The sequence below is a fragment of the Bos taurus genome, chromosome 28 (assembly GCF_002263795.3).
Source record: "Bos taurus isolate L1 Dominette 01449 registration number 42190680 breed Hereford chromosome 28, ARS-UCD2.0, whole genome shotgun sequence".
In the NCBI taxonomy this organism is placed as follows: Eukaryota; Metazoa; Chordata; class Mammalia; order Artiodactyla; family Bovidae; genus Bos; species Bos taurus.
Window position 1 is genome coordinate 38,724,868 of NC_037355.1, and position 23,723 is coordinate 38,748,590.

Consider the following 23,723-nt stretch of genomic DNA (forward strand, 5'->3'; position numbering starts at 1 on the left):
TGGCTAAGCCCCTATACTCTCAGATCTCACCAGCTTTTCTGAGGGTTTGCAGCCTTTCTGGTCTGTAGACTGAGATATTGGGGGGTTGAGGCTTACCAGCATCTACAGGGCAATCATTTCTTTTCAGACTCTGCTTGATGTAGCCTGTTATATACTAAAAGTTAGTAATGTCTTATTCTTAAAAACCACGTTGTCCTACCCTATTTTATATCGATGACTTTGAGGGATGTTGTACATTTGTCCTTCCTGCTCCATTCTCCACTCTCTTTCACCCTCCTCTTGTTTGGGAAAATCTATTTCATAAATATTTTGTTATATATGTACGTGTTATGACTTGGCTTCTAACTGTCTTAATGGTATTTCTTGATGCATGAGTACTCAGTTGCTCAGTAACGTCCGACTCTTTGTGATCCCATGGACTGTAGCCCAGCAGGCTCTTCTGTCCATGGAATTTCCCAGGCAAGAATACTGGTGTGGGTTGTCATTTCCTTCCCCATGGGAGTTTCCCCACCCAGAAATCAAACCCATGTCTCCTGCTTGGCAGGCAGATTATTTACCAATGAGCCACCTGGGAAGCCTCACATCTATGTGAATCCTTTGACTAAGTCAAAGGTATCACCCATTTCCCTAAGGAACTAGGTATTTGATTATCAAATTCAAAAAAAGCCGGGGGTGGGGGGGTGGGGTGGGTAATAGATAAATAGAACAAAAAAGATAAAATAAAACATAAAAAATAAATTAAAAGCTTTTTTCAAACTTGATTTAATTGATACATACACAACATGGTAAAAATAAAAATAACAGTACAAGAGTAAACATTCCCTTTAAGTACAAATATTTACCAATACTGACTCCTGTTAGATCGTAAAAAAATCCAAAAGAAGTTAAATCATTCATAGTATGTTCTCTGAGCACAATGGAATTAAGCTAGACTTTGATAACAAGAGAACTGGTATCTCCATTCTTCTGGAAATTAAGCAGGAAGAAGAGAATGTGAGAAAGTATACTACTTGCCATCAAGAATTTTGTAATGCAATAAAGGTTAAGATAGTATGGTATTGGTACCAAGAAGAAAAAAAAAAAGAACCAGAACAAAAGCTTATAAATAGATCTGCACATAGATTATCACTTAATCTGACAAAGGTGACTTGAGAGCAAAGGAGAAATGATGTTTTCTATCAATAATCAATCAGTTAGATAACCACAGAAAAATCTTTATTCCTAACTCATGTCATATGCAAATGGATTATAAATCTAAATGTGAAAAGTAAAACAGAAAAGAAAATATCTTCATGATCTTAGGGTAGGAAAGGTTTCTTAAACAGGATACAGAAAAATAATAGAAATAAAACTATGATAAATTGGAATATATTAAAATTAAGCACTATATTCATGAAGAGATGGCTCCCAGGTGGCTCAATGGTTAAGAATCTGCCTGCCAATGCCAGAGATGCAGGTTCAATCCCTGGGTCAGGAAGATCCCCTGGAGGTGGAAATGGCAAGCCACTTCAGAATTGTTGCCTGGAGAATCCTATGGACAGAGGAGCCTGGCAGGCTACAGTCTATGGGGTTGCAAAGAGTGGGATACAACTTAGCGACTGAGCACGCACACATCAAGAGATGCCATTAAGAGAGTCAGAAGTCAAGTCACAGCATGTACAGATCTGACAAAACATTAATGAAGAGGGCTTTCCCAAACAAGAGGAGGGTGGAAGAGGGTGGAGAATGGAACAGGAAGGACAAATGTACAAGGTGCCTCAAAGTCATCAATACAGAATAGGGTAGGTAAGAGAACAAGTGGTACAATTCATTGAATAAACAGTTTAATAAGTATGGGACCACCTTATGAAAAGCCATCTAGCAAGGCTTATAACTGCCAATGACTTATTAAAAGCTATTTGGACAGCCAGCAATAGAAAGAGAACCCAACAGAAAACTGGATAAAATCCCTGAGCTGGCACATCATAGTTAACATTTAAAAATGTTCTCATCTCCTCATCAATCATCAAAGACATGCAAATAAAATCCAGTATCAAATACCAGAATTGACAAAGCTTTAAGTACCAGTAAGGGCATTTGTTGGAGCCGTGGAGAGCTACTGCAACTTTCATGGTTTGCTGTAGGTAAACGTATGTTGGTACAACCACTTAGGTGTACTGGCTAAAGCTCATCTTACATATAGGCTCTGACACAGCTGTTACATGCCTTGGAATATTCCAAATATAAATTTATACATATTTTCACAGAAGGACATGTGCAACAGCCCTTGTGGGAACATGACCTGTAATAATCTTCACAATGGCAACAACACAAAAGGCCATCAGCATTTGAATGTATAAATATATTGTGTCATCTTCATACAAGCAACCTTATACAGAACTGAAAATTAATAAACTCTACTCATCAAATGCATGAACAACATGGATAAGCCTTGGATAATTTTGAGCAAAAGAAGCCAGCCAAACATACTGCATAAATTTCAGCAACAGATAAAACTGTCCAAAGGTATTCAAAGCCTAGGCAGTGATTACTTTTGGAAGGGAAATGACTGTGAGATGGAAGGTGTTTTACTTATGAAAATGAATCTAGCTGACCTTATATCAGCCTGTCACTCTCAGGATCTAAACTAACATATTTTAAAAAGAAAATTAATCTAGCTTTGTGCATTTTTCTATTTCTGTAAATAAACTATTCCGAAAGTGTATGTAAAGGAAAAATAACTGAGAACAAAATTTAAGAGGTTTGATAAAATTTTGTCACTAACTTTTAAATACTTCTAAATTACTGATTCAAGTTATATTCTCATAAACAATGGGGGATTTAGAAGTGGTTGAATCACTTAGTGTGTGTGTGTGCTAAGTCACTTCAGTAGTGTCAGACTCTCTGCTACCCTATGGGCCATAGACCCCCAGGCTTCTCTGTCCATGGGATTTTCCAGGCAAGAATATTGGAGTGGGTTGCTGTGCCATCCTCCAGGGAATCTTCCCAACTAGGGATCGAACCTGCCTCTCATACATCTCCTGCATTGGCAGGCAGCTTCTTTACCACGAGCACCCCCTGGGAAGCAGAAGCATCTTTACCCAATGAAAATTAAAAGGAAACCCCAAATGAGCCCTGAAGAAAGGGAATGATGTAGCTTAGTAGTGACTGGGACTTATAAAAAAGCATTTGGATCAGCTCATAAGATTGCTTATTCTGTTGTCCATCTCAACTTCCCAGGGCAAGAAAGCAGAGTTAGAGCAACCCATGGTCAATGATGAGGTTTGATAAAATTTGTCACTAACTTTTAAATAAGTGATACCCAGAAGATTGAGTGAGGATGAGAGATCTCTGTCAGAAGACTTTAAGAAGTATAGGAATAGGGACTACAGAGATTTCAACCTCGCATATTGTACTTTCCTGTATAGATTCCTTTATACAACTAAGTCAGTTTTCTAGGTTACCTGGAGATCTGAATATCAAAAACTGGAAAATCTACCCGAGAATAATTTTTCTCATGCCAGTACTCTTGCCTGGAAAATCCCATGGACGGAGGAACCTGGTGGGCTTGCGGTCCATGGGGTCACTAAGAGTCGGACACGACTGAGCGATTTCACTTTCACTTTCCACTTTCATGCATTGGAGAAGGAAATGGCAACCCACTCCAGTGTTCTTGCCTGGAGAATCCCGGGGAAGAGGGAGCCTGGTGGGCTGCCGTCTATGGGGTCACACAGAGTCGGACACGACTGAAGCGACTTAGCAGCAGCAGCAGCAGAATAAAATAAATGAAATGTCAAGATAAAAAGTTACAAATACAGGATGAACCTAGAGTCTGTCATACACAGTAAAGTAAGTCAGAAAGAGAAGAACAAAAACCATAATATTAACAAATATATATGGAATCTAGAAAAACGATTCTAATGAAACTATGTGCAGGGTAGGAACCATTTGCAGAGGCACAGACAGAGATAACAGACTTGTGGACACAGAAGAGGAAGGACAGGGTAGGGCAAATTCAAAGAGTAACACTGACATATACACTCTACTGTGTAAAACAGCTCGCTAGTGGGAAGCTGCTGTACAACACAGCGAGCCAGCCCAGTACTCTGTGATGACCTCAAGGGGTGCAATGGCGGGGCTGGGAGGGAGGGTCCAGAGGGAGGCAAGGTGGCTTAGACGGTAAAGAGTCTGTCTACAATGCGGGAGATCTGGGTTCGATCCCTGGGTTGGGAATATTCCCTGGAGAAGGAAATGGCAACCCACTCCAGTACTCTTGCCTTGAAAATCCCATGGACGAAGGAGCTTGGTGCAGGCTACTGTCCATGGGGTCGCAAAGAGTCCAGCACGACTGAGCGGCTTCACTTTCTTTCTTTCTTTCGTGTGGCTGATCCACATTGTTATATGACAGAAACCAACACAACATTGTGAAGCAATTATCCTCCAATTAAAATTTTTTTTAAGTTACAGGTACAAATAAATATTCTTCTTGGCCTCATCAACCTAACTGTATAAATTGCTTGATTTAACAACCATAACAAAAAATCGAACAATGCTTCTACTCCAGTGTCTTGGCTTTCCACCAGGTTTATGGTAGATGGCTACTGAGACATCTTCCCAGAGCAGAGTGACTTACTTTAACTGCTCTCCCCCACCCCTCCTTGGCTCACAATAATGAATTCCTGGCAGGTGCTTTGCACAATGTGACCATGACCTTTAACCCTGCTCTGTCTACCAGGTGATTAGGCCAATGACCCAAGCAGCTAATCAGAAGATTGTCTCTAAGAACTGAAATTTAGGGTTGAAGAAGGAGTCATGTCTGTTTGGCTAATGCCAATTGGTAAAATGAAGGAAATGTGGGCCACTTTTTGTTTTTTAATTATGTGGGCTTGGAAGTGAAGAAAACTGGTCCACAGAGAAGGAGAGAAATAAGAAAGATGCATAGAAACTGTCAAGCCTCACTGTAAACTCCAGCACTGCACTCTTACCCTCGGATTTCAAAAGACACTCCTCTCTTCTCATATAAAATGTCCCCATTTAATCTGATGGACAAAGTGTAAGATCTTTTCGTTTGCTGTAATTCCTAATATACAGGGTATAACCACACTGAAAAAAAACAAAAGCTTAGGGATTCCATCTTGGCAAGAACACTTCTTATGCTCACTCAGATATCTGCCCTTTTGAATCTATAGCTTAGCTTCAAAAAGATTTTCTTTACCTTCCTTTCTCAAAATTGTCTTTTCTCTTATGTGAAAAAGTTGAGACTTGCTTGCCCTCTGTTTTCCAGTTTCCCTCTGGAAGCAAATGAGACCAAGGCAGTTATTTAGTTTTGATCCCTGGTTGCCCTTCAAGATGATGAAAATTGTAATTTTTTGTTTATTGAATTTTTATCTTCTTGCAAGTTGTAATATTTTCATTTGACAGCATCTTAAGCTTCAAATGAGAGGAAAGGACAGCACCAAGTTATATTCTAGTATTCTGTGTCAAGAACTGCCAGTAATTTTTGTCCCCCAGGGAGCAAGCGTTCTGGCCACCTCCCATTGGCAGTGACAGGAAAAGAAGCTTTCGTGAGCATCCCAGGCAGTAACAAAGTAGTTGTACACATTATGTGTAGACTTGCCTTTCAGAACTGGGTTTCTGTGATGCAGATCTATCTTCCAGACAGCAATTATAGATTCACCAAGGAATCAATGTGGCTAAATTTACACTGATCTAAGCAGAAGTGTTTGCAGCTCAGTAAGTACCTTTAGGTTCTTGTCTGGGGAAATTCAAATAGATATAGATATGAATGTTCCTCAGACAAGTTTGTTTTTTTTTTTTTTCTGGGAACATATGGCTGACCAGGAAAATAAAGATGGATCCTGGGCCATGTGCCACCTGCAAGACCTTGATTTTTGTGGTTAAAATTAAGCAGGAAAAATGATAGTGTCATGAAGAAAATAGCATTGATAATAATAGACTAGCATTCAGACAGAGAAGGAGAAATATCATATGACATCGCTTATTTGTGGAATCTAAAAAGAAACAATACAAATGAACTTATTTACAAAAGAGAAACAGACTCATAGACTTGGAGAACAAACTTCTGGTTGCCAGGGGAAAGGTTAGGAGGAAGGGATAGTTAGGGAATTTGGGACTGAAGTATACACATGGCTACATTAAATGGATAAGCAACAAGGACCTATTGTATGCCTCAGGGAACTCTGCTCAATGTCATGTGGCAGCTGGACAGGAGAGGAGTGTGGAGGAGAACGGATAGATGTATATGTATGGCTGAGTCCCTGTGCAGTCCACCTGAGGCCTTCACAACATTGCTAATCTGCTGTATTCCAATACAAAGTAAAAAGTTTAACAACAACAACAACAAAAATAGATTAGTACATATGTCGGCACGGTGCTAATAGCATATATCACAATATGAGGAAAAGTATTTTTATTATTCCCATGTACTAATGAGTACTCAACTTCTCTTGAGTCAGTTACTCAGAGAAGTTGAGTCATAGCCCCAAGCTTCAGAGCTGGGACTTAAGGCAGCAGTTGGCCTTCAGTGTTCAGGCTTTGAGGGCTCACTGAGACTCACTCCCTTATCCATTCATTGCACTATGGGGCATCTGCTAAGTTTCCACTCCCAGGTTTTAGGCAAGGGCTGCCAGGGAATCCCAAGGCTGGGGTAAACTGAGAAGCAGGCGAGACCTGGCATAAAAGCCCAGAAAATCATGTTGGAAGCTAAGACAAACACAAGAATAGCAAGTAGCCAGACATGGTCAGGGGCCAGAAGGGACATGGAGAGCCGTTTAAGTTCACGGTTGGTTAAGATCTTTAACAGGAAAAGTGTCTAAGCCCACCTGGATCAATGCAGGAGCCAGGCATGTGTGCTTAAAGTCAGCAGTGCTAATGCCACATGCCAGGCAAGGTGCTCAGCCACCCATGGCTCTCACAGACAGCAGAAGGAAGCAGGCGTCCTCAGACTACCTACCATCAGACCACGTGGAGGGAGCGCAGCCTCAGAGACGGAGCCTGTGGCACAGTTCTGCTGTGTCACTCTGTCCCTCCCTGCCCAGGTTGCGTGAATTTCTGAACGTTTTCCTGTGAGAGAGGGGAAATCTTTGTTTCTACTGCATTCACAGCCAGGTCCCACGAGGAGAAGGAATGGTTGAACTAGTATTTGAAACAAGAACTGCAAATCTTCAGAATCTTTTTTACCATAATTCCAAGCATCATCCCATCACAGATGACTCAGCATCTGCCAAAAGCTTTATAAACAGTAAAGTCCCATATCCATTTATTGTTGGAGGAATTCTCAGACGATGGAGAATGACCACTTTAAAGACTTCTTCTATGTTACCTGCATACCAAAGCCTGCTCCTCCCAGACCACAGCAATGGTGTGGTAAATCCACCCAAATTCTCCTCTGTCACAGGTCCTTAGCCCACCTCACCATCAGACTGTTCTATGGCTTCCTCCTGATTTCTTCTCCCAGCTCCCCTCCACCTCTTGTTAGCTGGTTTCTCTCAGTTCAGGTCCCCTAGAATATTTAGTGAAATTTCTCAAAGTATCTGAGGCACTAAACCCAACTCACTTCAATCTTCGGACATTTATGGTAGTTCCTAGTTTTTCTCAATATGTTTCCATGACTTTTTATCCCCTCATAAAACAGCTAGGAAGCCATCAGCTGGTTTTATTTTCTATGAACAGAGTGATTGGGAAGACCTGAATTTCCCAGAAATCGGGACTCGTCCGACTCAACAAACAACCATCTCATAAATAATAGAGCAGAATGTAGGAAAAATGAGGGAAATACAGCGGTTTAACATTTCTGGAGAATAAAGTAGAGATCTCATAGCACCATCTTCGTATTGGAAGCTGGAGAAGGCAGGTAATTTTGCTTGACCGAAGTCATGGTGAAGAAGGCAAGTTTAGTACAAAAATTAATTAATTTTTAATTAATCCCCAGGGAAGAAGAAATCTCTAGGGAAGAAGGAATGATGGATGATTTCTGTCCTTGAGGTGTTGACTTCCCACATGGCGGGAGGGTGTCTCTCCTTCTGATTGATGATGTTGTCCACCTCCCTTTGCTTCCAGAATGTACTACTTTGCCTTCAGAGCTCGGACTCAAATGACGTGGGATTCCCTTAGCAGAGATGAGAGAGCCTGGTGTTTTCATAGGACACAAATTCTAAAAGTGATCAAACATGGAGAATGGACAGAGTACCTCAACCCTCTAGCTCATCATACCAAACTTCCTTGACCCTGTCTGAGCTCACGGACCTTGGATGATCTCAGTCCATCTCCCACGATGTAAACCTCGGTCCCCAAGAATCATCAGTACTTCCCGTGTTCTTTCCTTCTAGTTCCAGCCCCACTAGCATAGGCAGGGCCCAAGCTAACATACAAGCCTTTGTCCAAGCACTATGACTTCTCTCATGGCCAAGAGAACATTCCAGCATTGATGTCAACTTCATGCTTAGAGCCTGCCCACTCACACCCCACTTCTGGTCGGGAAGATCTTTAGCAGCACATGAGCTCTCTTTCTACAGGTATGACTGGTCTCTTCTGCTGGCATGTGGTATCTCACTTGCAGAACCACTCTTAAGATAGAAGTATTATTCTTGTTTCAGGTCACATTTCAACATTATGAATCAACACACTAAGGGACAAAGAGATTAAATGATTTTCCCCAAATCACACAGCTCATAAGCGATTTGAATACAGGTGAATGTCATCGCTCAGTCACAGTTATTCTCTGCTGGCTTCGGCAGTCTTAAGTTTCTCATACCCACTTTATATGTCATGGAAATGAATGATCTGTTGTAACTAACTCTGAGCCTGTGCTGGTATGTTTTCAATCAACCAACATTTATTGATTCAGATCTCTGGGTAAGCCTGTTTAGGCTCACTATTCATTATTCTTCTCCTTGCTCTGAAATGGGACTGGCTGATAACTTGAAGAATGGCAGGAGAACGCTATCGTTGCACTCTGACTGGTGAAGACACCTCCCTCCAGGCTGAAATGCTATGGTACGTGATCAGTGATCTGAGGCATTCATCCTGATATTACAGTGCAGACCATTAAGCTTGGGGGGTATTCTCAATTCTTTGCAATTTCATAAGCTGTGGAGACCCCCCTGAGGACAGAAGGCTGAGAAGTAAGTGAATGTGCATTGTTAGTGGGATGCTTTGTGCTTTGAGAATCCCCATAGAGAAAAGCAAAGAGGCAAATGTTAAACTTGATTCAGGCCAACTGGGACCTCATGACCCACCCTCCCCCCAAAGTTGGACTCACGATGTCTGGTAATCACCTTTCTCTTCTAGAGCAGCAGTCAGCCGTGCCCTGAAACTCCACAGGGAATGTTCTCCAAGACCTCCTGGGCAGCTAGCATCTGTGTCATTTAAACATCACCAAGGTCTTCCCAAGACCACAGCTTCGTGCTTTCTCAGGTCTCCTGGGCTCCCTGTTTCATGCTGACCTCTGTGTTCTCTTTTCATCTGCAGTGTCTTCAGATATGCCCTTTCACTGACTTTTCCTTCCTGGGCTGGACTTTCTAGTATCAATTTGTGAGGCAGGAGGCTAGTCCTTCAGGATTCCCTGGTGGGTCAGCATTAAAGAATCTGTCTACAATGCAGGAGACGTGGGTTCAATCCCTGAGTTGGGAAGATCCCCTGGAGAAGGAAATGACAACCCACTCCAGTATTCTTGCCTGGGAGATCTCATGAACAGAGCAGCCTAGTGGGCTGCAATCCATGGGGTTGCAAAGGGTCGGGCATGACTTAGTGACGGAACACCAACAAAAACTAGGCTGGGCATTTGCTGCTCATCCCTCAGCGCCCTCTATCCAGCTGGTCTCCCTGAATTTCTCTCCCCAAATTTGATTTGGGGATGATTGATTGCCAACCTTGATACAAATTACTGACTATCCTACAGCAACCTGGCTACCAGAAATATGATAATGTGGCCATTCTTAGAGACAAAGCTTCCCAACCTTTATAGCCATCTTCAAACCAATAATTCTACTAGTGTGTTCAGCTGGGTGTATGTGTATGTGTGTGCGTATGTGTAGAGGTAAGAAAGGCAGAGAGGATGGACCTTTGACCAACTTTTCATCAACACTCCTTGATCCAAGGACTGATTCCTGGTAGGAAGCCAAGGATCTAGTGTAAGGATGTAAGTCCCCCGTGGCATGGTCCACAGAGCAGTTTTTACTCCTCTGTTATGACCAGAGAAGCTCCTTGGAATGCTCTGTGGCCTCCACACCCTGACATGAACAGCAAGATGATGAAGATGAGAAATGGAGGGTCAGGGCTGGAGGCCTGACTGAAGGTACAGATGACCCTTACCAAAAGTGCTTGTTGGACAGAAGGAAACATCAGAACCAATTGCTTGGGACACAAGAAATGATGAAAGATTAGAAAATCACCGGGGTCCAGGTATTTCTGAGGGTCACCATGGAACAGTGAGTAAAAAAAAATTGTGAGGTGTTGGACAGCACTTTTTCAGGTTTGCAGGATGGCATGGGGAAAGGGGACAAGCAACTTTCTAAAGGCACCTTCTGCAAACTCTTTGACCCTTCAAAGATTTATTTTAGTTCTGCCCGGGCAAATGTTTGAGACTACTTAAGTGGATACAGTAACTCTGGTTTATAGCCCTCGTTCCTAACTTAAGAGATACTCTTGAGATATACCCCAAATTCTTCAGCTGAGCATTACAAAGCTATGGACACATCCAGGAAAAGCAAGTTGAAATGGTACATTAACTGCAAGTTTACAAAATCAAAAAAACTAGAAAGTGTCTTTACTTAAATATACACAAAGTCTATATTTTTGTTCTTTTTAAAATAAAATTCAATGAGAAAAATCAAATGGCTGACAATGGCAACTGTAAACTGAAGCTCATTCACAACCTCTCTCTGAGATGCACTCCGGCATCACCCTGCTCCTCCCCCTCCTCACCCCAGGCACTCACAGGCACACACACAGTGGTGTCTTTTCATCTCTGGACCCCCCCGGCCTTCTTTCCACTCCTTACATGTGTCCAGTGCCCTCCTTCTTCAGGGCACTTGCATTCACTCTCCATCTGCCCAGAACTGATCTTTGCTCTCTTCCTGGTTTCACTGAGCCTGTTTACCTCGGCTCACTTCCTCAGAACATTCTCTCCTACTGGGTACTTTCTCCTTTCCCATAGTAACCAGGACAGAGTCATGGTGATGTCAGAATTTCTTGGTTGCTACGGTCTAGAGAATCCCATGGACAGAGGAGCCTGGCGGGCTACAGTCCAGAGGGTCACAAGGCATGGGACACGAATGAAGCAATTTAGGGCACACACACACTCACTCAGATGTGTACACAGTGAACCATATCATTTTCCTGTGCCAAGTTTTCACTGCACTTTATTAAAGGTGGGATTTAGAATATGAAGGGTTTTTTGGGGTGTTTTTTTTTTTTTTTTTTTTGGTCTCTTTTTTTGGCTGTATAGCTTTCAGGGATCTTAGTTCCCAAACCAGGAATTAAGCCCCCAACCCACAGGAGTGATAGTGTGGAGTCCTAACCCCTGGACTGCCAGGGGATTCCCCAAAGTCTAGATTTTTTTCTTTTTACATTTTGGCCATGTTGCTTGCAAGATGTCAGGTCCCAGACCAGAAATCAAACTTAGGTCATGGCAGTGCCAGCACCGAAGCCTAACCACTAAGCCACCAGGGAACTCCTAAAGGTGGGGTTTAGAAGGTGATTAAAGTTGTCATGGGGAGAAGGCAATGGCACCCCCCTCCAGTACTCTTGCCTGGAAAATCCCATGGACAGAGGAACCTGGTAGGCTGCAGTCCATGGGGTCGCTAAGAGTCAGACACGACTGAGCGACCTCACTTTCACTTTTCACTTTCATGCCTTGGAGAAGGCAATGGCAACCCACTCCAGTGTTCTTGCCTGGAGAATCCCAGGGACGGGGGAGCCTGGTGGGAGGCCATCTATGGGGTCGCACAGAGTCGGACACGACTGAAGCGACTTAGCAGCAGCAGCAAAGTTGTCATGATCCCTTGAAAGTTCAGAACATTCTCCTTTTGATAAACTAGTCAAGTTAAAACTCCCTAATTCCCTATTGGGTTTTTGTCTTCTCTTTCAAATGCCTCCTCCCTCCCCACCCTTCTCAAATCTCAGATGACTTGTCCTCTGCTGCCCTCAGGTCCTCACTGGCTTCTTTATCTGCCCGGTGACCATGACTCCTGTGCCCAGCATGCACAGGGGAATCTGGGAATCTCCAGGTTGGTGGATGCTGTTCTGTACCCACTCCTGATGACCTCAGACCTTGCCAGTATCTTCTGCCACCATGCCCTCTATATTCATGGCCTTTCTGTCCATCCCCAGGTCTCTTCTGCACCACTGGAAGTAGCACTATAGCATTGGACACTGGAGCTAATCTGGGGATAAAGCTGGCAGTTGAGGAGTTCTCCTGCTAGAAGTAGGCAGGAGACTCTTAGAGAAAGAAACATCAGACCTGGCTCTTTGGGCACGACAGCTGGCACCAGCATCTTCCAGCCCCAGTGGTATGTGCAGGAGCCCAAGCATCTCCCTAAACTGCCCAGATTCCAGGTTCAGCAGTGACAATGGCCTCCTAGATATGCTGGCAGCAACAGAAGCATCCTGGCCACTTTGGTGACTTCTTTTTACCTAGTCACTGTGGTCTAAAATTGATCAGCAACCAAAGAGGACTTCCAAGTGCTGATTTAATCATCACTGTGAGAGCACTGAGGACAGATATTGGGGTCTGGGGCTTATAACAGGAATTAGGTATGTGAGGACCAAAGAAGGAAATTCTCACTAAAGCACAGCCATTCAAATCTAATGACCATTTACTATCAACATTTTGTTTTCAGAAAACTTATTTTAGCAGATATTTTCTTCTTGCTGTAGATTTAAAGCCAAGGTCCTGCCAACAAGGAGCACACAATGCAGTGAGGGAGATAGAGAGCAGCTCAGATATGCTACATGCGTCCACAGAGTGTCCTGAAAGAACTGGAATTTGAGGATGAGCAATGTCTGCAGGAGCTTTCCAGGTTTTAATTAGTATGTAGTATTGCAAATAATATTTTGACTCAAACAGACTTTTTAGTTAAATTATAATTGCATTATAATCATATTTTTCCCTTGAAATTAAAATAAATCTGGACTTAGGTAAAGATATACTTTATCCCAATTGCCAGAGGAACTAAAGCAATAGAGTGAAGGACCTATTGCAACAGAGAGAAGGCTGTTGAGACCCACAGTTTTCCCTTGCAGCTCAGTGGTAAAGAACCTACCTGCCAATGCAGGATATGCAGGTTCAATTCCTGGGTTGAGAAGATCCCCTGGAGGAGAAAAGGGCAATCCACTCCAGTATTCTTGCCTGGGAAATCCCACTGACAGAGGAGCCTGGTGTCCACGGGGTTGCAAGAGTCAGACACGACTTAGCAACTAAACAATGACACTGAGATTCACAAATGTCTCCATTTTCAGGCAGAAAAGGGGTTTTCTTGGACAGAGGGATGCAGACAGGGATGAAAAGAATAGGGTGTGGGGAAGTGAGATGAGAGGATGGAGGTGGCAGAGCTGGTGTGTGATAGGAGAGTTTGTTACCCTGCGAGGTCCAGCCTAATTCTAGGAAGGGCCTTTAAAAAGGGGCTGTGTGCTGCCTCAGGTTGAGGGTAGGTCAAAGTCCAAGGGTGTGGGGGGCGGGGGGAGGAAAGTTTAACAAAAGTTTGTTCAAGTCACGGTAGCAGTATTTTGTCCATTCTGGGTACAAACAATTAAGCTATTCATTTATGGGACAAAGAATGGGAATTTGGAGGATCTGTGTCTGACTTTTTCGGAGATAGACATGGGGCATCTGAGAGTTTTATCTAAGTCCTAGGGCTAACAGTGTGTTTTTTTGGTTTTTTTTTACAATAAATCATTTCCTTGAACACGAAAAGAGTGGAGAGGTTTCTTAATTGTTGCTCTTTTCTGAGAGCACAGGAAATGATAAAATTCAACTTTGTCTGTTAATTTCTATCTGAGTTTGAGCCTCAGTTTTCTCACAGGAAACTTGAGATAAAAATGGTTCCTATGTCAGGGTGAGAACTAAAGATGGAAACTTAGATAAGAGAAGTTAGCATGATATCAAGCACATTTTAAGAGTTCAATAATAGTAATCATTTCCCGGAGAAGGAAATGGCAACCCACTCCAGCATTCTTGCCTGGGAAATCCCATGGACAGAGGAGTCTGGCGGTCTATAGTCCATGGGGTCGCAAAGAGTCAGACATGACTTAGCAACTAAACAACAATTGAAGTCATTATTATTCAAACTATTTTTGCTCTTATTATTACTGCATCCTGGGTATTGCTTTTATTAAAGCAATTTTTATTATCTATTTTAAAATTAAATATAAGTATCCAGAGCCCGATCAGAGCAAAGTACTCAGCCAAAAATAAGCAGGTGAATAACCTTAATGTGCTTCCTTACCATTCAGAAGAGATCCCCTGGCACTGGAAGTATTTGACCAAAAAAGGACATACTAGTTAGATCTTGTTAAATTGACTTTCAAGTATTTTCATTTAATTCATTTGCTGGAACCCACACAAAGTGCTTTTTGCAATCTAAATGAGCACAAGCCTCCACAGTGTAGAAGCCAGAGGCTTCCTGCTCACCTACAGGGAAGCTGACTCTCCGAGGCTTTTTCCTCTGGGTCTCAATGTGGACTAAGACTCATGCTAATATGGCCATAGCTGCTCTTTCCAGGAGCAGTCTGATTCTTCTGGAACTCTTCCTCTTACACTGGGGATGGAGCGTCTCCTAACATCTTCTTATTGGTTTAGAAAGGATTCCTTAAAGACTTTATACAGGACCTTAAATATTTTATGGGCTCATCTGCCTGTTTAATTATGTCTACATGCAAAAAAGGCTTCCTGGCTACACATCCATTTTGCAATACAGTTACATAAATAATTAAACAACTGGGCTTCTCTGTATCCCTAAGAAAAGTACCAGTCTTTGCTAGGGAAGAAAGGCCTAAAGTGAAGAAGCTGTGGAAATTTATGCAGAAGTACATCTCCACATATAAGCAGGGTAAACATTTTCATTTTTAAAGCCAATTGGCCAACAACAACAACAAGAAAATTCCTGCCCTTTTGCCTTGAACGTTTACCAGGCTAACTTAAAATGTGCCCTAGTGGAGCTTTGGCATAAAAGAGACACAAATGAGAATCTTAATTTTACCATTTACCAACTGGACAAAATTATGCAAGTCATTCAACCTCTTTGAGAATTATTTTCCTCATTTAAAAAAGTGGGAGAAATAATGTGCAACATAGTATCGATTTCTCAAAAAATTAAACATAAAATTACCATATGATCCAGTAATTCCACTTCTTCTGGGTACATACACACAAGAATGGAAAGCAGGAATTGAACGGGTATTGGTATATCCATGTTCATAGTACTGCTATTCACATAGCTAAAATGTGGAAGCTACTAAAATGGAATTTTATCTATTCCAGATAAATGGAATAAAACGTGATACATATATGTACACAATGGAACATTTTTCAGCTTTTAATAGAAAGGAAATTCTGACACATGCTACAATATGGATGGACTTTGAAGATGTGATACTATGTAAAATAAGACAGACAGAAAAAAACAGATGAGAAAGAGTAGAGCAGTGATTAGAAATGCAGATGCTGGGAGCAGATCATGGCTGTACCACTTCTCTGTCTTTGACGCTGTGTGGATGGCTTTACCACTGTAGCCCTCAGCCTGTGAAGATGATGACCATATCTTTCCGATAGTTTTGTTCAGTTCAGTTCAGTCGCTCAGTTGTGTCCAAGTCTTTTGCGACCCCATGAATCACAGCACGTCAGGCCTCCCTGTCCATCACCAACTCCCGGAGTTCACCCAAACTCATGTGCATCAAGTTGGTGATGTCATCCAGCCATCTCATCCTCTGTTGTCCCCTTCCCCTCCTGCCCCCAATTATACTCATCTCACACGCTAGTAAAGTAATGCTCAAAATTCTCCAAGCCAGGCTTCAGCAATATGTGAACCATGAGCTTCCAGATGTTCAAGGTGGTTTTAGAAAAGGCAGAGGAACCAGAGATCAAATTGCCAACATCTGCTGGATCATCAAAAAAGCAAGAGAGTTCCAGAAAAACATCTATTTCTGCTTTATTGACTATGCCAAAGCCTTTGACTGTGTGGATCACAATAAACTGTGGAAAATTCTGAAAGAGATGGGAATACTAGACCACCTGACCTGCCTCTTGAGAAACCTATATGCAGGTCAGGAAGCAACAGTTAGAACTGGACATGGAACAACAGACTGGTTACAAATAGGAAAAGGAGTAGGTCAAGGCTGTATATTGCCACCCTGCTTCTTTAACTTCTATGCAGAGTACATCATGAGAAACACTGGGCTGGAAGAAGCACAAACTGGAATCAAGATTGCCAGGAGAAATATCAATCACCTCAGATATGCAGATGACACCACCCTTATGGCAGAAAGTGAAGAGGAACTAAAAAGCCTCTGGATGAAAGTGAAAGAGGAGAGTGAAAAAGTTGGCTTAAAACTCAACATTCAGAAAACTAAGATCATGGCATCTGGTCCCATCACTTCATGGGAAATAGATGGGGAAACAGTGGAAACAGTGTCAGACTTTATTTTGGGGGGCTCCAAAATCACTACAGATGTTGACTGCAGCCATGAAATTAAAAGACGCTTACTTCTTGGAATGAAAGTTATGACCAACCTTGATATCATATTCAAAAGCAGAGACATTACTTTGCCAACAAAGGTCCATCTAGTCAAGGCTATGGTTTTTCCAGTGGTCATGCATGGATGTGAGAGTTGGACTGTGAAGAAGGCTGAGCACCGAAGAATTTATGCTTTTGAACTATGGTGCTGGAGAAGACTCTTGGGAGTCCCTTGAACTGCAAGGAGATCCAACCAGTCCATCCTAAAGGAGACCAGTCCTGGGTGTTCATTGAAAGGACTGATTCTGAGTCTGAGACTCCAATACTTTGGCCACCTCATGTGAAGAGCTGACTCATTGGAAAAGACTCTGATGCTCTAGTTTTGTTAGGAGAATTTAACTCATGTGGAAAGTGTAAATTGCTTAGGGTATTGCCTGTGGGTTGCAGTAATGCTTCTCAACTATGCTTGATTATTCTCCACCTGAAGTGACTGTTAGCTTATTCTAAGGATCAGATCAGATCAGATCAGATCAGTGACTCAGTCGTGTCCAACTCTTTGCGACCCCATGAATCACAGCATGCCAGGCCTCCCTGTCCATCACCAACTCCCGGAATTCACTCAGACTCATGTCCATTGAGTCAGTGATGCCATCCAGCCATCTCATCCTCTGTCATCCCCTTCTCCTCTTGTCCCCAATCCCTCCCAGCATCAGAGTCTTTTCCAATGAGTCAACTCTTCGCATGAGGTGGCCAAAGTACTGGAGTTTCAGCTTTAGCATCATTCCTTCCAAAGAAATCCCAGGGCTGATCTCCTTCAGAATGGACTGGTTGGATCTCCTTGCAGTCCAAGGGACTCTCAAGAGTCTTCTCCAACACCACAGTTCAAAAGCATCAATTCTTAGGCGCTCAGCCTTCTTCACAGTCCAACTCTCACATCCATACATAACCACAGGAAAAACCACAGCCTTGACTAGACGAATCTTTGTTGGCAAAGTAATGTCTCTGCTTTTGAATATGCTGTCTAGGTTGGTCATAACTTGCCTTCCAAGGAGTAAGCGTCTTTTAATTTCATGGCTGCAGTCACCATCTGTAGTGATTTTGGAGCCCCCAAAATAAAGTCTGACACTGTTTCCACTGTTTCCCCATCTATTTCCCATGAAGTGATGGGACCAGATGCCATGATCTTACTTTTCTGAATGTTGAGCTTTAAGCCAACTTTTTCACTCTCCTCTTTCACTTTCATCCAGAGGCTTTTTAGTTCCTCTTCACTTTCTGCCATAAGGGTGGTGTCATCTGCATATCTGAGGTGACTGATATTTCTCCTGGCAATCTTGATTCCAGCTTGTGTTTCTTCCAGTCCAGCGTTTCTCATGATGTACTCTGCATATAAGTTAAATAAACAGGGTGACAATATACAGCCTTGACCTACTCCTTTTCCTATTTGTAACCAGTCTGTTGTTCCATGTCCAGTTCTAACTGTTGCTTCCTAACCTGCATACAAATTTCTCAAGAGGCAGATCAGGTGGTCTGGTATTCCAAGCTCTTTCAGAATTTTCCACAGTTTATTGTGATCCACACAGTCAAAGGCTTTGGCATAGTCAATAAAGCAGAAATCAATGCTTTTCTGGAACTCTCTTGCTTTTTCCATGATCCAGCGGATGTTATTATTATATTATATTATATCTTTTTTTATTTTATTTTTAAACTTTACATAATTGTATTAGTTTTGCCAAATATCAAAATGAATCTATCACAGGTATACATGTGCTCCCCATCCTGAACCCTCCTCCCTCCTCCCTCCCCATACCATCCCTCTGGGTCGTCCCAGTGCACTAGCCCCAAGCATCCAGTATCGTGCATTGAACCTGGACTGGCATCTCGTTTCATACATGATATTTTACATGTTTCAATGCCATTCTCCCAAATCTTCCCACCCTCTCCCTCTCCCACAGAGTCCATAAGGCTGTTCCATACATCAGTGTCTCTTTTGCTGTCTCGTACACAGGGTTATTGTTATCATCTTTCTAAATTCCATATATATGTGTTAGTATACTGTATTGGTGTTTTTCCTTCTGGCTTACTTCACTCTGTATAATAGGCTCCAGTTTCATCCACCTCATTAGAACTGATTCAAATGAATTCTTTTTAATGGCTGAGTAATACTCCATTGTGTATATGTACCACAGCTTTCTTATCCATTCATCTGCTGACGGACATCTAGGTTGCTTCCATGTCCTGGCTATTATAAACAGTGCTGCGATGAACATTGGGGTACACGTGTCTCTTTCCTTCTGGTTTCCTCAGTGTGTATGCCCAGCAGTGGGATTGCTGGATCATAAGGCATCCAACATAATATATGTTATATTATAATATAACAGTGGATGTTATAGTCTAAGGAAGGAATTCTCAAACTTGACTGAACATCAGATTCACCTTAAGGGCCTGAAAACATATAACCCACACCAAAGTTTCTGAATAGAACATGACCTGAGAATTTGCTTTTCTAAAAAGTTCTTAGATGAAGCTGATTCTGCTTGTCTGGGGAACACATATTGGGACCCAGAAGCTGTGTTTTAGCAAACCTCCCCCTGGTGATTCTTAGCATAAGCTAAAGGTTGAGAATGAATGTGAGCAAACTCCAGGGACAGTAAAGGACAGAGGAGCCTGGTGTGATGCAGTCCATAGGGTTGCAAAGAGTCGAAGACAACTTAGTGACTGAACAACAACAATAGTCTGAGAACTGCTCTTAAGGTTATGAAAAACCAACATACTCAATCCTTCTTCTGGTCTGTCCATCTTAGCATATCTCCAAGTCTTTAAGCCATGGTGTATCAAAACACTCCTTTACTTTTTTTACAGTTAAAACTGATTAATTTCTGCCCAGGTTCTTCCATATTTAGCTGCCTAAATAATTCTCCTTATAACTTGGATAAAATTGAAAAGGAGTGTTGCTCATCAAACAAGTTAGAGTGATTTTTCAGACTTTCAAAGGAAACATGCTCTTACTTCCAATAATGTTTCTAGTGCTAGAGATGGTAAGATTTAATCATCAAAGGTTTTACTGTGGGCGTTCTCACCAACTGTTTTAGGAGACTTTCTGTGGTCAGAAAAATGATCTGAAACTTGAGAATAAAAATGTGGGAATTGTGTCCACTTCATATGGGGCAAAGATCACTCGAGGATTATTTAGGAGAATGCACTTAGTTCATCTCATTGTTTAATTGAAAGCTCCAGGGGACATATGTATAACTACACCTGATTCACATTGATGTATGGCCAAAAACAACACAATATTTTAAAGCAATTATCCTTCAATTAAATCTTTTTTAAAAAAGAATAACATCATCCACAAAACCTGAAAATAAAAGTCATAGACATAATGAAATTACTTATTAACATGTGTTCTTTTGTCCTATAGTGATGCAAATAATTTCTATCAAATGAACAGATTAATCCCACAAATTGATAGTCTATTAAACATTAAACAGTAGTATCTAATCAACGATCATCTCAATACTTCTTTGCTTAATGGCCTGTGAATCTTGCCTCTTAAATGCTCTTTGAACCAGTCACAACATGTTACTGATTTCCTCATTAATTAACAAATTAAAATCTGTGACATGTACTCATTTTATATTTGCCTGAGAAACATGATTCTGAGATCAGCCCAGTTTCCACATGGGAGAGGTAGTCAGGGGGTGGGTCTTTAGGTATCCCACCTTTCCGAAGTGAAGTACTGCCTGTGTGTTAGAACTACAGGGTGGGCACTTTTGATCACATTACCCTGGAACTTTTTTTACTAAGCTATGCTACCTAACACCAGTATCAAGTTCTGGCCTCGTTTCTGATTACATCACTTCTGACATCTAGTTGCTGTCATGTCCACAGGTTCTAGATAATAACAAGGCATTACACACGTGTAGTCACATTATAACCAGGTAATGATGACCAGTGAGAGTATATGCCAGAATCTCCTACATCACAAGGCAGAGAGAAAGGGAGCACAGCTGACCTAGACATACCATATATCTTCTCTCCATTGAATCCAAGTTTCTCAGAGAGAATGAGCATTTTTTTAAACAAATATATAAAATTATTTTTCCTCAATGGAAAATGTTCACTAAAATCTTATTCTCTGAAATGCAAAGTAGATGAGATTTTAGAAAATAAGTAAAAGCAATTTTTCTCTCAAAAGAAAATTGAGAGAAGGAAATAATACACAGAAATGCAAAACAAAATTCAAAACTAAAAGTGAGTAAATTGATGGATAAATTTTAAATATAGTTGCTTAAAAAGTCTAATATAATGGGGAAAATACTGTTAAGTTTAATAAAAAATAAGATTAAGAAATGACAATTAGAAAGAGGATATGATGAATACAATGATTAAAATATAAAGGATTACTTTATTGTTTTGTAATAAAATTAGAAATACTGATGAAACACTTCGTGTTCTAAAAGACCAACAAGTATACAATGGTAACAGTCAAATCAGCATCAACATTAACACAGTAAGAAATATAAAATCTGAAGGAAACAGCAGAGTAAATTGCTAAAGATTATCTACAGCAACAAAAGTCATCAGTGTGGGAGGGATTTTTTAACTGTACTCTTAGAAAATTTCAGAGTATATAGCCTATTCCACTTCACAGAGCCAGAGGAAAGTATTTCCAGCCAATTAACAGAAAAACTAACAACCAGAAGAATGGGTTGGTGTCTTATATCAGAGCTGGCTGCCAACATTAGATCCAGCAGATTGTCAGTTATGGTGCGTTTCCCCAATAACGTTCAAGAGGAAAGTGCAAGAACGACATGAATTTTCAAGTGGAAAGAACATTTGAACAGACTCTATATTTTGTCATAGAAGCACAATTACACACTACTGATGAACTGCATATCTGGGAAAGACACCAAGATTGCTCTGATTATTAAGGATATCATTGGAAAGAGCTTTCAAGTTGCTGAGAAAATAGGTGAAATTGAGAAGCTGGGTGCTGTGATTGAAGAGTGTGAAAGACTAGACAAAATTGAGGCTCTTTAATCCATGAGAACAACTCTGTATTGATGACTGTGTGGCTGATTGAAAGGGAGTTTTTTTCTGCAGAGGGAGAAGACAGTGAAAACCACACATCTACACACTTAAAGATTTTTGTAAGAAAGGTATCAAGTCTTCTTTGTTATGAAGTTGTCCAACTAACATTTAATTAATTAGGAGAAAAGAAAGAACAAGAAAGGAAGAAAAAACAGGTAACTTGCAACAAAAAATCAACAATACAACAGCATAAAAGTAAAATACAAAAATATGTCACAAATCTAATTCTCCGTTTTAAGAGCAACTTTGGTGCAATTAGATATCTATACATTTATATAGTATATAAGCTGCTGCTACTGCTGTTAAGTCACTTCAGTCGTGTCCGATTCTATGCGACCCCATAGACGGCAGCCCACCAGGCTCTGCTGTCCCTGGGATTCTCCAGGCAAGAACGCTGGAGTGGGTTGCCATTGCCTTCTCCATAGTATATATACTTATATATTGTAGCTAACTATCTATCATATATAATATAATGGTAATTTTCTTTTTTATGTTTTATGTATATAAAAACAGGTTCACACCATACATATTGTTGTTTAATATTATTTTTCATTTAAAATATATCATGAACTTCTACTTGTAGGAGGATAGGATATATATACTTTTCCCTATTCCTGTCACTAAATACAGCTAAAAACCTTAGATATTATATAAAAATAACACAGAAAGATTCTAAAAGATGAAAGTAAGAATACACAATGACTAAGAACCTCAAGACCTGAAAAACAAAATGGTTTTCTCTGGTTTGTTTCTGGGAGTTTGTGGGGAAGGGGAGAACGTCTGTCTCGTTTTTGTTTTTGTTTCATATAGCCTATAGTTGGGGGCTTCAGAGGTGGCACAGTGGTAAAGAGTCTGCCTGCCAATGTAGGAGACACAAGAGACGCAGTTTTGATCCCTGGGTTGGGAAGAACCCCTGGAGTAGGAATGGCAACGCAACCCAGTATTCTTGCCTGGAGATTCCCATGGACAGAAGAGCCTGGTGGGTTAAAGCCCATGGGGTCACAAAGAGTCAAAATGACTGAGCGACTGAGCACACCCACACAGAGTCTACAGGTGGAGCTAAAGAATGTAGGCAACCTGGAGAGCCCAGTAAAAGCCTCCACTCTACAGTTAAAGAATCGGAAAAGGGACAACATAGCAACACAGACACATTTTAACCAACAACTGCTCTATGCCACCTAACAAACACTGCAGAAAAAAACTGTGACCCCAACCCTAGCTTTGCCAGCAAAGGGTGAGTGGAGAGCCTAGATGTCCACCTTTGTAAGGCTGCAAAGAAACACCTCAATACCACCTCTACACATGTTGATTTGACAGCTTAAAATACTCACCAGTTCCTTAAAAGACGTAAGTTACAAGTCAGTCAATATGAATAGATTATTTCAATAATCCTAAGCAATTAAGAAAACTCAATTTATAATTTAAAATATAAAAAAAGTAAAAGGAAATATCTAGGATCAAATGGTTTCATTAGAGATTTCTACTAAAAGTTTAAAGAAGAACTAATACCAATTGTAAACAATCTCTTCTAGATAATAGAAAGGAGAGCATACTTCTTAATTTATTTTATAAAATTAATATTACCCTAATATCAACAAATGCTGTGGGACCAAGCAGACAAACATAAGGAAAAAATAAACCTCAATTTAAGTCTGACATCTTATAAAAGAGTTTTCTCAAAATGGATCATGGACTCTCATGGCTCTGCCATGAGAAAGAATCTGCATGCCAATGCAGGAGACATGGGTTCAATTCCTGATTAGGAGGATCCCACATGCCTCAGAGCAACCAAGCCCTTGCACCACAGCTACTAAGTCTGTGCTCTAGAGCCCAGGAGCTGCAGCTACTGAGCCCAGGTGCAGCAACTACTGAAGCCTACCGACTCTAAAGCCCATGCTTCACAACAACAGAAGCCGTCGCAATGAGAAGCTCCCACACTGCAACCAGAGAGTAGTTCCTGTT

General features: G+C 41.2%; 1 long non-coding RNA gene across 1 annotated transcript in view; it reads right to left on the minus strand.

Moving 5' to 3' along the window:
- Positions 1-11,120, minus strand: part of LOC101908174 (uncharacterized) — a 609,245-nt gene extending 598,125 nt beyond the window's left edge. Inside the window, exon 1 of the long non-coding RNA XR_009493272.1 lies at positions 11,000-11,120. This is a non-coding gene — a long non-coding RNA (uncharacterized lncRNA). The remainder of the gene's footprint in view (positions 1-10,999) is intronic.
- Between the last annotated feature and the right edge of the window lie 12,603 nt (positions 11,121-23,723).